Below are 10,303 nucleotides of genomic sequence, written 5' to 3'. Positions count from 1 at the left end.
GGTGACTTGATAGAGGTGTACAAGATGATTAGGGGTTTAGATACGGTTGACTGTGAGAACCTTTTTCCACATATGGAGTCAGCTATTACGAGGGGGCATAGCTTTAAATTAAGGGGTGGTAGGTATAGGACAGATGTTAGGGGTAGATTCTTTACTCAGCGAGTCGTGAGTTCATGGAATGCCCTGCCAGTAGCAGTGGTGGATTCTCCTTTTAAGCGGGCATTGGATAGGCATATGGAGGATAGTGTGCTCGTGAAGGTTAGGTGGGTTTGGATCGGCGCAACATCGAGGGCCAAAGGGCCTGTACTGCGCTGTATTCTTCTATGTTCTACGTTCTATATTAATCCTAGCACAGGGAAAGCAACAAAACATCCTAAATCTATGGTTACTGCCACAGAATCTCCTGTTGATTGCCTGACAGAAGAGCCCACTGTCGCAATAATTCTACTATATCTTCTCAAACCCTGCTGAACATGAGAATCATCACAAGTGTCCAAAAATTGATTGCTCTGCCATTTTCCTCAGAGAGACAATCCCCTTCAGCAGTTCTAAAAAGTGAAAATCATTTTGATAGAGGAATAGCCACCGGAGAGATTGCAGAGAAGTTTTATGTGGATGTTACCCGGTATTGAAGGTGTTAGCTGTGAAGAGCGGTTGAGTAGGTTAGGTTTGTTTTCAGTAGAAAAAAGGAGATTGAGGGGGGACCTGATTGAGGTTTACAAAATCATGAAGGATATCGACAGGATAGATAAGCTTATTTCCCAGGGTGAAGGATCCACTAATGAGAGGTCACGCTTTGAAGGTGAGAGGTGAAAAGTTTACGGAGGATACACACGGCAATTGCTTCACACAGAGGGTGGTGGGTGTTTGGAACGTGTTGCCATCAGAGGTGATAGAGGCAAGCACGGTATGTTCGTTTCAGATGCGTCTGGACAGATGCATGATTAGGTGGGGAGCAGAGGGATACAGATGCTTATGAATTGACCGACAGGTTTAGACAGTACATTTGGATCGGCTTAAGCTTGGAGCGCTGACGGGCCTGTTCCTGGGCTGTAAATTTTCTTTGTTCTTTGTTCTTTCTAACTACTGGTCTTTGGATCATAGTTGTGAAAATGTATCTCTGTTTCAGCACTTTGGCGAGTTGAATGGGATAACAGTGTATTATTTCAATGAACTAACTGCGAAACTGAAGCATGAGAAACTGGGAACCTGGATCACAAAACAAACCTCTGCATCATACAGTTTACAGGTTAATGATCAGACCACTTTCAGAGTTTTTTAATTGTTATGATTCCTTTCATCAGCATGGTCATTAAACTGGCTCTGCCTGTTTATTCGACTAACCTTTACTTTCTGCTTAGTTTCTGACCGGCTGCTTTGGTTCCCAACCTCCTGTATCATCAGCTTAAATCTGCACGAACACACCACCCTTCCAGGATATTGGGGCCCCTCCAGTTAAAGTGCACACTTTCCTTTTTGTACAGTTCCCAAGTGCACTGGACGCGATTCGATTCATTCAAAAATCAGAAACAATCCTCCAAAACTAGCTCTTTGCCACATATTCAAATTTACTATCTTCCTCTCCTTTGTCTCACTTTCAGGTGGTACAGGGAGTAATCCCAAGATTACATCCCTGGAGCTCTTGCTTTTAAACTTACTCCTAACTCTCTGAATTTTCTTTGCAGGACCTTTCAACATTTCACTCTCCTTACTGATATCATTGGTATCAATGTGAACCACTACCCTCCCACTTCAATATGCCCTGAGCATGCTCAGAGACATTCTTGATCCTGGCACCGACTGCCCATTTTTTGAAGAAATCATGCAACCGTAGAATCCCTTCCAAAGAGTAACCCACCCTGTCCCATTCCCCTACTCTATTGGTCTGCATCTACCCCTGACTAACGCATCTAACCGACAACTATTGGCAAAAAAAAACAACCCAGACCCATTCCTCTACATTATGTTGAATCTGCTTTCTCACCGCAGATACTGCCAGAACTTCTGAACTTTCCAAGCAACTTCTGGTTTTGTCACCGATGATGAGTGCATATTGATAAAAATGAATTGAAAAATAAAACAGCTGAATTTAAACTCGAGGGAGAAAACTAAATATTTGGTCGTTCAATAATGTCAGTAAAGTTTCATGAAATTACTGCTGTTTAGTTCATGAACATCACTTGTTCACTTTCCCAATTCATGAATAAAGGAGATTTTTACATCACTTTTGGTATCAGAAAGCTTGGAAATGTTGCACGTTTACTCCTTCATATGGGAATGTGATTATATCACATTCTTTCATCTCAAACACAATGCATTACTTTGTCGAAAAATACAAGTAACATTGTAAGTAAGTGGAATGATAACTGGAAAGATATATTTAGGTAAAGGAAGAATGAGAGAAAATGGGTCATTTTTTGGAACAGAAAAGACTATTATGTGAACTTACGAAGTTGATCAAATTTTTGGAAATCTAAGCAGGGCAGATAAAGGATATTGTTATGAACGTGTCCAGGTATATGTTAGTTTTAAGGGAGTCTGGAAGCTGCCACAAAGTGCTCTGAAAGAAGTTAAAATGTAACATTTGACCGTGAAATCAATCGTGAATCTGAGTTGCCACGGAACAAAAACCAATTGAAATTCGACTAGTCCGTTTAACTTCCGCCCCAACATACTGAAATCAAATTGAGTTTGAAATATAATGTATTTGATGACATCAAAATCAATGAAATGATCTGATGTTTTGAGGTATAAAACCAGACATTTGAATACTTAGGAGGACAACTGCCAAGGACATCCACAAAAATAGACTGCGAGCTGAAGATTTTCCTGAAGGTATCTGTCTGTAAGAAGCTTGCACAGCAGAACTTCGAAGCTGACCGAGAGTAACATCTACAGGTCTAAAATCTACAAAGGAGAATCGACAAAGCTGACTGGTTTTGAAACATGATTATATTTTTTTTGTAAACCTTAATCGGAATTTTTTGTTTCACCAGACCAGTATTGTAGAGTGGGAGGTAAAAGATACGTTTAAACTAAGGGATTTCTAAATAGTTGTTTGTTTTATTATTCTCTGTCGTCCTTAAATAACAAAGTTGTTAATTTTACTTTAAATAGTTACTTTGTAAATGGATTTTTGCCTCAAGACTTATGAGATTACGGCATGAGGCGAACTTATTCTGTGTGGCTGATTTAAATTTGGAGAAGTATTAACCCTGTGTTGTAACATGTTTGGGGGCTTTCGTCAGAGATTTGACAGGTTTAGACAAATCCAAACTGAGATCTGGGTAGATTTGAATTGATTTGAGGTTTGAAAAAAAACACAGTATATTTAAATATTTGCATGTTAGTGTCTGAGATCTTTAAATAAAATGTCATGGAGAAAGATTGTTTAATTTCGATAACTTGTGGTTGGTTAAATTAAAAGTGAGAGAAATGGCTCTTAAAATTTTAAGAGGTTTGAAGATGATCCTCAAATTTGCCAAGAAAATTTAGAAAGTAAGATAAGCGCCAAAATTTAGAATTCGCGAAGAGCATAGTTTTGTGTTTAACCAAGGACTAAAGTAAAGCTGAAGTTGTCAGGGAATTACTCAAACAGGAAGGTATGTCAGAGTAACCGACAAGTGCAGTACAGTGAAAAAAACTTAAATTATAATTGAGAAAAATTGAGTTTAAAGATAAACAAAGGGAGAGAGAAAGAGAGAGAGAAGAAACAGGAAGCAAGACAAAAGAGAGAGAGAGAAAAGGGAAAGAGAAGGTTCACAGCTGAGCAAAAAGAGAGAGAATAGATCATGAGATGTTGTGATTTAGTCAGCAAAGTCAAGTTAACAGGATGGAGATAAAAAGGGAAGATAGTGATACATACAACTATGTTAAAACTCTGGCACATTTTGATGAGAAAAATGTTGAAGCAGTAGAGATGAAGGACAGCACGTTGGCCAGAGACCTGGATTCAATTCCCGCCTCAGGCGACTGTCTGTGTGGAATTTGCACATTCTTCCCCGTGTCTGCGTGGGTTCTCTCCGGGTGACCCGGTTTCCTCCCACAGTCCAAGTATGTGCCATTCAGATGAATTGGCCATGCTAAATTGCCCGTGGTGTTAGGTAATGGGGTAAATGTCGGGGAATGCGTCTAGGTGGCTTTCGCTTTGGTGGTCGGTGTGGACTTGTTGGGCCGAAGGGCCCGTGTCCGCACTGTAAGTATTCTAAGCTAATCTAATCTTATTTCATTGAAAACTTGGCTAGGCAGATAGAATGGTCCAAGGATTAATGGGGAATGCTAGCTCGGAATAAACTGGTAGGTAGGGTGAGTGAAGTATATTCACAGCTGTCAGATGAGGAGTTAAGAGATTCTGAAGACGTCAAACAAACTATTTGAAGTGCTCACAAATTGATACCAGAAACATATAGATAGCAGTACAGAAACATAAAGGAGGAACCAGGTCAGACTTACGTTGAGTTTGAAATAACTAAACAGAGGCATTTTGATAGACGGATGCTTGCTTTAAAGATAGATACCACATATGAGGCAATAATGGAGTTTCCTGATGAAGGGCTTTTGCCCCGAAACATCGATTTCGCTGCTCGTTGGATGCTGCCTGAACTGCTGTGCTCTTCCAGCACCACTAATCCAATAATGGAGATTATTCTGCTGAAGGAGTTGAAGAACTCACTTCCAGAGATTATAAGAATTCCCGTGGAGGAACAGCAAGTTCAGGAATTGAGAAGGGCAGGAGGATTAGCAGATGAATACATGTTGCTGCATAAGACAAGTTTCCAGCCAGAATTTCGTCCTGAGAGGGATAGAATTTGCGAGAAGGGGAGATGCTACAGTATAAAAGAAAGAGTAAAGATTAAGAGTTTACCACAGGTTAAAGAAGATGCCCAAGAGAATGGAAAGGAGCTGAAAGGCCTCAGGTATTTTTACTGTCATAGTTTGGGACACAGAAAATTTCAGTGCCGGTGGTTTCAAAAGGGCACTGGTAAAAGGTTTTTTTCACCGCTATAAGATGAGATACGTAAGGTCACAGTGCTGGTCATTAAGAAAGGGACTGTGGGAAAAGATGTGGTAAAATAAGTTAAGCCAGTGACATTAGTGAAAGTATTAAAGGAAACTCCAACAAGAACCGAAGAGCTGCAAGAAAGTGCACAGCCTAAGCTGATCTCTATAAAGAATTCGCCTCTGTGAGTAATGTTTACTCAGAAACAACAGGGGGAGAAGGAGAAGAAGTTATCACTTTAAGAGATACAGGAACTAACCAGTTTCTAATAGTAAGAGATGAGCAAATTTGCAGTCTTTCTGATTTGTTACCCGAGAGTGTCGTAATGTGTGGGATAGTTGGACAGAAATTTAGCTTTCTTCTCCATAAGATGAGGTTGGAGTGTCTACCCAAGTCTGGGGAAGTAACCGTGGGAGTGACTGACAGAGTGTCAGTTCCAGGAATCCAGTTTGTTCTTGAGAATGGTTTAGCAGGGTTCAAGTTGGGAACGATACCCCTAGTTGTGGAGAAGCCCAAGGAAGACCAAGAAACTGAGGAGTTAAAACAGAAATACACTGGTATTTTTCCAGACTGAACAGTAACCAGATCCCACAATGATAAGTCACAGTCGGAAGCACAAACTAAAGACAACAATGAAGGAGTTAAGATTAAGGTGTTAAACTGACATCCTGTTTGACGTAATAGTGCTGGGAAATCATGCACAAAGAGAGGGTCAGACAGAGGTGTTTAGTCCCGAAAGGATAAGGGATCTGCAACAGACAGGCAAGATGATAAAAGATATATATGTGGACGCGTAATCTGAGAGTGAGGCAGAGATGTTCCTGAGGGTTATTACCAGAACTACCGCATCCTAAGACGGGAGTGGAGACTACGGCAGTTTAGTGCAGAGGAGTAATGTACTGAAGTATCGGAAGTTTGTTCCAAACGTTAGCAGTGTAGTGGCCCTGTTAACCGACTTGCTGAAGAAGAACACAAGGTTTTGGTTGACAGAACAATGCCAGGAGGCATTCGATCATTAAAAAGAAGTATTGACCACCAAACCAGTTTTAGCTACACCAAACGCTTCAACACCTTTCAAAGTTGCCGTCGACGTGAGTGACATAGGAGTTGGAGCTGTACTGCTACAGGACGATGAGATGGGATCGTACTTTTCAAAGAAACTCAACATCCACCAGAGAAAATAGTCCACGATTGAGAAAGAACTATTGAGTTTGGCATTACAGTTATAGCATTTTAATGTGTACTCATAAACAGCGTGTTGGAGACGGTTGTGTACGCGGATCCCAATCTGCTTACATTCTTTGAACGCTTTAAAGATTATTTCATTGGAGTCTTATGCTAAAGACTTTTAATTTAAAAATCGTACATGTATCATGTCATAAGAATGTAATCGCAGATGCGTTCTCACCAATTTAACTGATAACGTTTAGACGAGATTTGTATTTTTCCAATGTTAAATATAGGTAAATAGGAAGAAGTTAAAGTGAACTTAGATTTCAGCTATCTGTATGTTATGGTAATGTTTGAAGAATAGAAAAACAAATGAGACCGTGTTTTCATTATGATGGTTCTTTTTTGAGAGAGAAGCTTTAATGAACGTGTGGAGGGTACTGTACCTTTAAGAGAGTTGAAGGATTGACAAGCACAGTGAGTTCTGGAAAATTTACAATGTAACATGTGGTCCAGCAGCTTGCAGTACCTGGGTTGCGATGAGACAAAAAATCAAATCAAATTTGATCAATCCGTTTAAATTATGTCCCAAGAAGCTAAAACACAATCGAGTTTAAATTTGGCATTTAGCAATATGATAAAAAATGAAATTACCCGATGCTTTGGGGTAGAAAGCTGAAAAAAAAGCTTTACGAAATATAAGGATAGGCTGGGATTTTGTTCCTTTTGCGTAGGAGGCTGAAAGATGACCTTTATTACACCATGACAGGCATGGATAGGATGAATAGACAAGATAATTTCTTCTGGCTGTGTGTGTGTGCAGAACCAGAGAGGATAGGTTTAAGGTGAGAGGGAAGACATTTAAAAGAGATCTAAGGGACTGTTGTTTCTCACAGAGGGTTCTGTGTATATGTCGCGAGCTGTCAGAGGAAGTGGCATTGGGGAGTATAATTGCAACATATGAAAGACAACTGGATGTGTCCATGTATAGGAAAGGTTTGGAGGCATCTGTGCCAAAAGAAGAAAAATAGTAATCATTCAGTTTAGGAAACCAGGTGAGCATGGACGAGTTGGGCCAAAAGGTCTGTTTGTATATTGTCGAATTCTAAGTGTCTATGTGTCTTTCACCCCTCCTTCATCACTGGTCCTTCATTGTACTCAATTCATTTCCAAGTCAAAACTCATCTGTAAATACTTTAAATGATCTAACTCTCCAAACTTGATTAAATAATGAATTCCTGGCATTGGTGTGGTTCTGCAGACCACAGCAGCAGCAGAAACAGAATTAAATTCAATCACAATCTGCAACGTTTTTCCTGCGCTAATCCCTCAATCTACCATTCCAACCAAATTGCTGTTGTGGACATGTGACTGGATTACTAATCCAGACCAGGCTAATGCTCTGGCAGTGATGTATAGGTGAACGTGCCAGTGTCCCAATCGTGTGTACCTAAACCTGATGACAACCTTTTAAAGCTACCATAATTGACTGCTTGTATTCCACACATCAGAACTAACATCTGATAGAGAGGGTGTAATGATCCCAACACCAACAAACCAACAGTACTGTCACATCCAGCCATAAATGGTGATGGACGGTTAAACAATTTCATGGAGGAGAGGGCTCCACTATTATCCCAATCCAAAATAATGTAACAGTCCTGTACATCAGTGTAAAAGATAAGGATGTAGTTTTGGCAAGATACTCCACCAGACGTGTTGAGTGGATGATTCACCTCACCCTTGCCATGACGCCCACAGAATCACAGATGCCCGTCTTCAATCAATTTGATTTGCTGCATGTGACATGAAGAAACAGTTGCACACAGTAGATACGACAAAGGCAATGGGCCCTGACACCATTCCTGTAATAGGACTGAAGACTTGTGCTGCACAACAAGCCGTGTCCCTGGGGAAGCTCCCAACTCTGACATCTCCGTGACAATGTGGACAATTACTCAGCTATGTCCAGTCCCCTAAGAGGAGAATAATTACAATCCGACCACTTACAACCCTCTCAGTCCCATCACGATTGTTAAACTGATAGAAGTTATTTTTTGACAGATCTGTCAAACAGCCCAGAAATAACCAGCTCAGTGTGGTTTCCAATAGGTCCCTACGTGAAAATGGTGCTATTGTGGAAATGTCACTGGGTTACTAATCCAGACCAGGCTAATGCTCTTGCCGATGATGGAAATTATGAACAATGTATAAAATATCGAGATCTAAAATCTGGTATCATTAACGGTGATGCTGAAATCAATATTGATTGCAAACACCAATTTGCTTCATCAATGTACTTTCAGGAAGTGTTTTCTGGCCTGGTGAAGTCCATGCATTCCTGGTCGGGCCTAAAAGATAATCTAGACACACACACATGTGATAAACTTATTAATGGTCTCCAAACGGTAAAGGAGGACATGAAATTGTATCAAACTGCTCCGAGGTTTTGAAGGATAAAACTGACAGAGCTTCCAGCACCAGCCTCAGTATCGGAAAAGGGAACGGGAAACACCGTCCTGTTGGCCCTGCAGAGGCCTCCTTCCTAACATCCGATAACTTATGACAGCCATACTCCAGATGCCTCTCAATCCCTTTCGTGTCGAGAAATCCTTATTTATATTCAGTGACTTGTGTTCCACAGCTTATGTGGGAGAGAAATCCCCAGAGTCACCAGTCACTGAGTGTAGACATTTATTCTCAACTCAATGCAGAGTGGACTGTCTGACCCTAATACGGTGGCCCCTTGTTTTCGATGTCCAAGCCAGGGGAATTATCATCCCTGCTTCCAATCTGTCTCACCCTTTCAGAGATTTATATATCTCACTGAGATCTCCACTCATTTTCCTAAAAACCATGGAATACAGGCCCAGTCGCCCCAAACTCTGCTCTACAACAAGCCTGTCATCCCAGAGATCAGTCTGGCCATCCTTCACTGGACTCCCTCAATGTCAGGTTTGTCCCTTATCAGGTCAGGAGACCAAAACTACACACAATACTACACAATGTTCGAGATGGGCTCTCACCAAGGACCTGTACAGCTACAGTAAGACACCCTTACTCCTGTCAGTCAATCCCCTAGAAATAAGGGCAACACACCATTTATCTTCCTGCCTGCTTTCTGCTCTTGCAATATTGCTTTCAGTGACTGGTGTACAAGGAAATACCGATCCTTTTAAATGTTACAGCTCCCCACTTGGTGGGTTTGTGTACACTGGTCAGCGTGCCAATGCCGTGCCCAGTATTGGCTTCTGGTTTCAGAACTCACTGCCTTACATGGACTCGGAGGGCTGCGCAGCAGGAAAAAAAAAGAACATGAATCCCTTTAAAGATTAACATGTTTCATCCAATCCCTTTTCAAATGATAGGTTGCTGTAATATTGTCCCCATTAAAGTGCACAGCGTCACATACAACCCCATTGATCTTCATCTGCCGCATATTTGCCCATTCATTCCACTTGTGTCAATCACTTAGGAGCTTTTTTTTAAAAATCCTCCTCACACACTAGCAATCCGACATCATTTAGTGCTGTCAGCAGACTGAAAAATATTGCATTTGGTTCCCTCAATTAAATGTTTGACATGCATTGACATACTGGGGTCAAACACTGATCCCTGCGACACGCCATGACCCTTCCACTTCAAAACATATTGCTTTATGCCTGCTCATATTTGAGAAACTGACGGGTTGATCCATACAGAGAAGAAATGGATGCAATGCATTTAGATTTTCAGAAAGATCTTGATAAAGACTACGGCCTAGTGTGCAAAGTCAAATATTACAGGTTTGGGACTAAAATATGAACATGATTTTAGAATCGGAGAACTGAGACCCATTACATAAGAACATAAGGAGTAGGCCATCTGGCCCTTCAACCCTGCGCCACTATTCAATAAGATAATGGCTAATCATTTCATAGCCTCAGCTCCACTTACTCCCCACTCACCATAACTCTTAATTCCTTCACTGTTCAAAGATTATCTATCTGATTTCAAACACATTCAATGACAAAGCCTCAACTATTTCACTGGGCGAAGATTTCCACAGATTTACAACCTTTTTGGACAAGAAGTTCCTTCTCAATTCAGTCCTAAATCTGCTCCATCTAATTTTGAAGCTTTGCCCTCTTGTCC

This window comes from Chiloscyllium punctatum, chromosome 21 (assembly GCF_047496795.1).
Source record: "Chiloscyllium punctatum isolate Juve2018m chromosome 21, sChiPun1.3, whole genome shotgun sequence".
Lineage (NCBI taxonomy): Eukaryota > Metazoa > Chordata > Chondrichthyes > Orectolobiformes > Hemiscylliidae > Chiloscyllium > Chiloscyllium punctatum.
The sequence above is the reverse complement of the archived record's forward strand: the minus strand, read 5'-3'. Positions refer to the sequence as shown.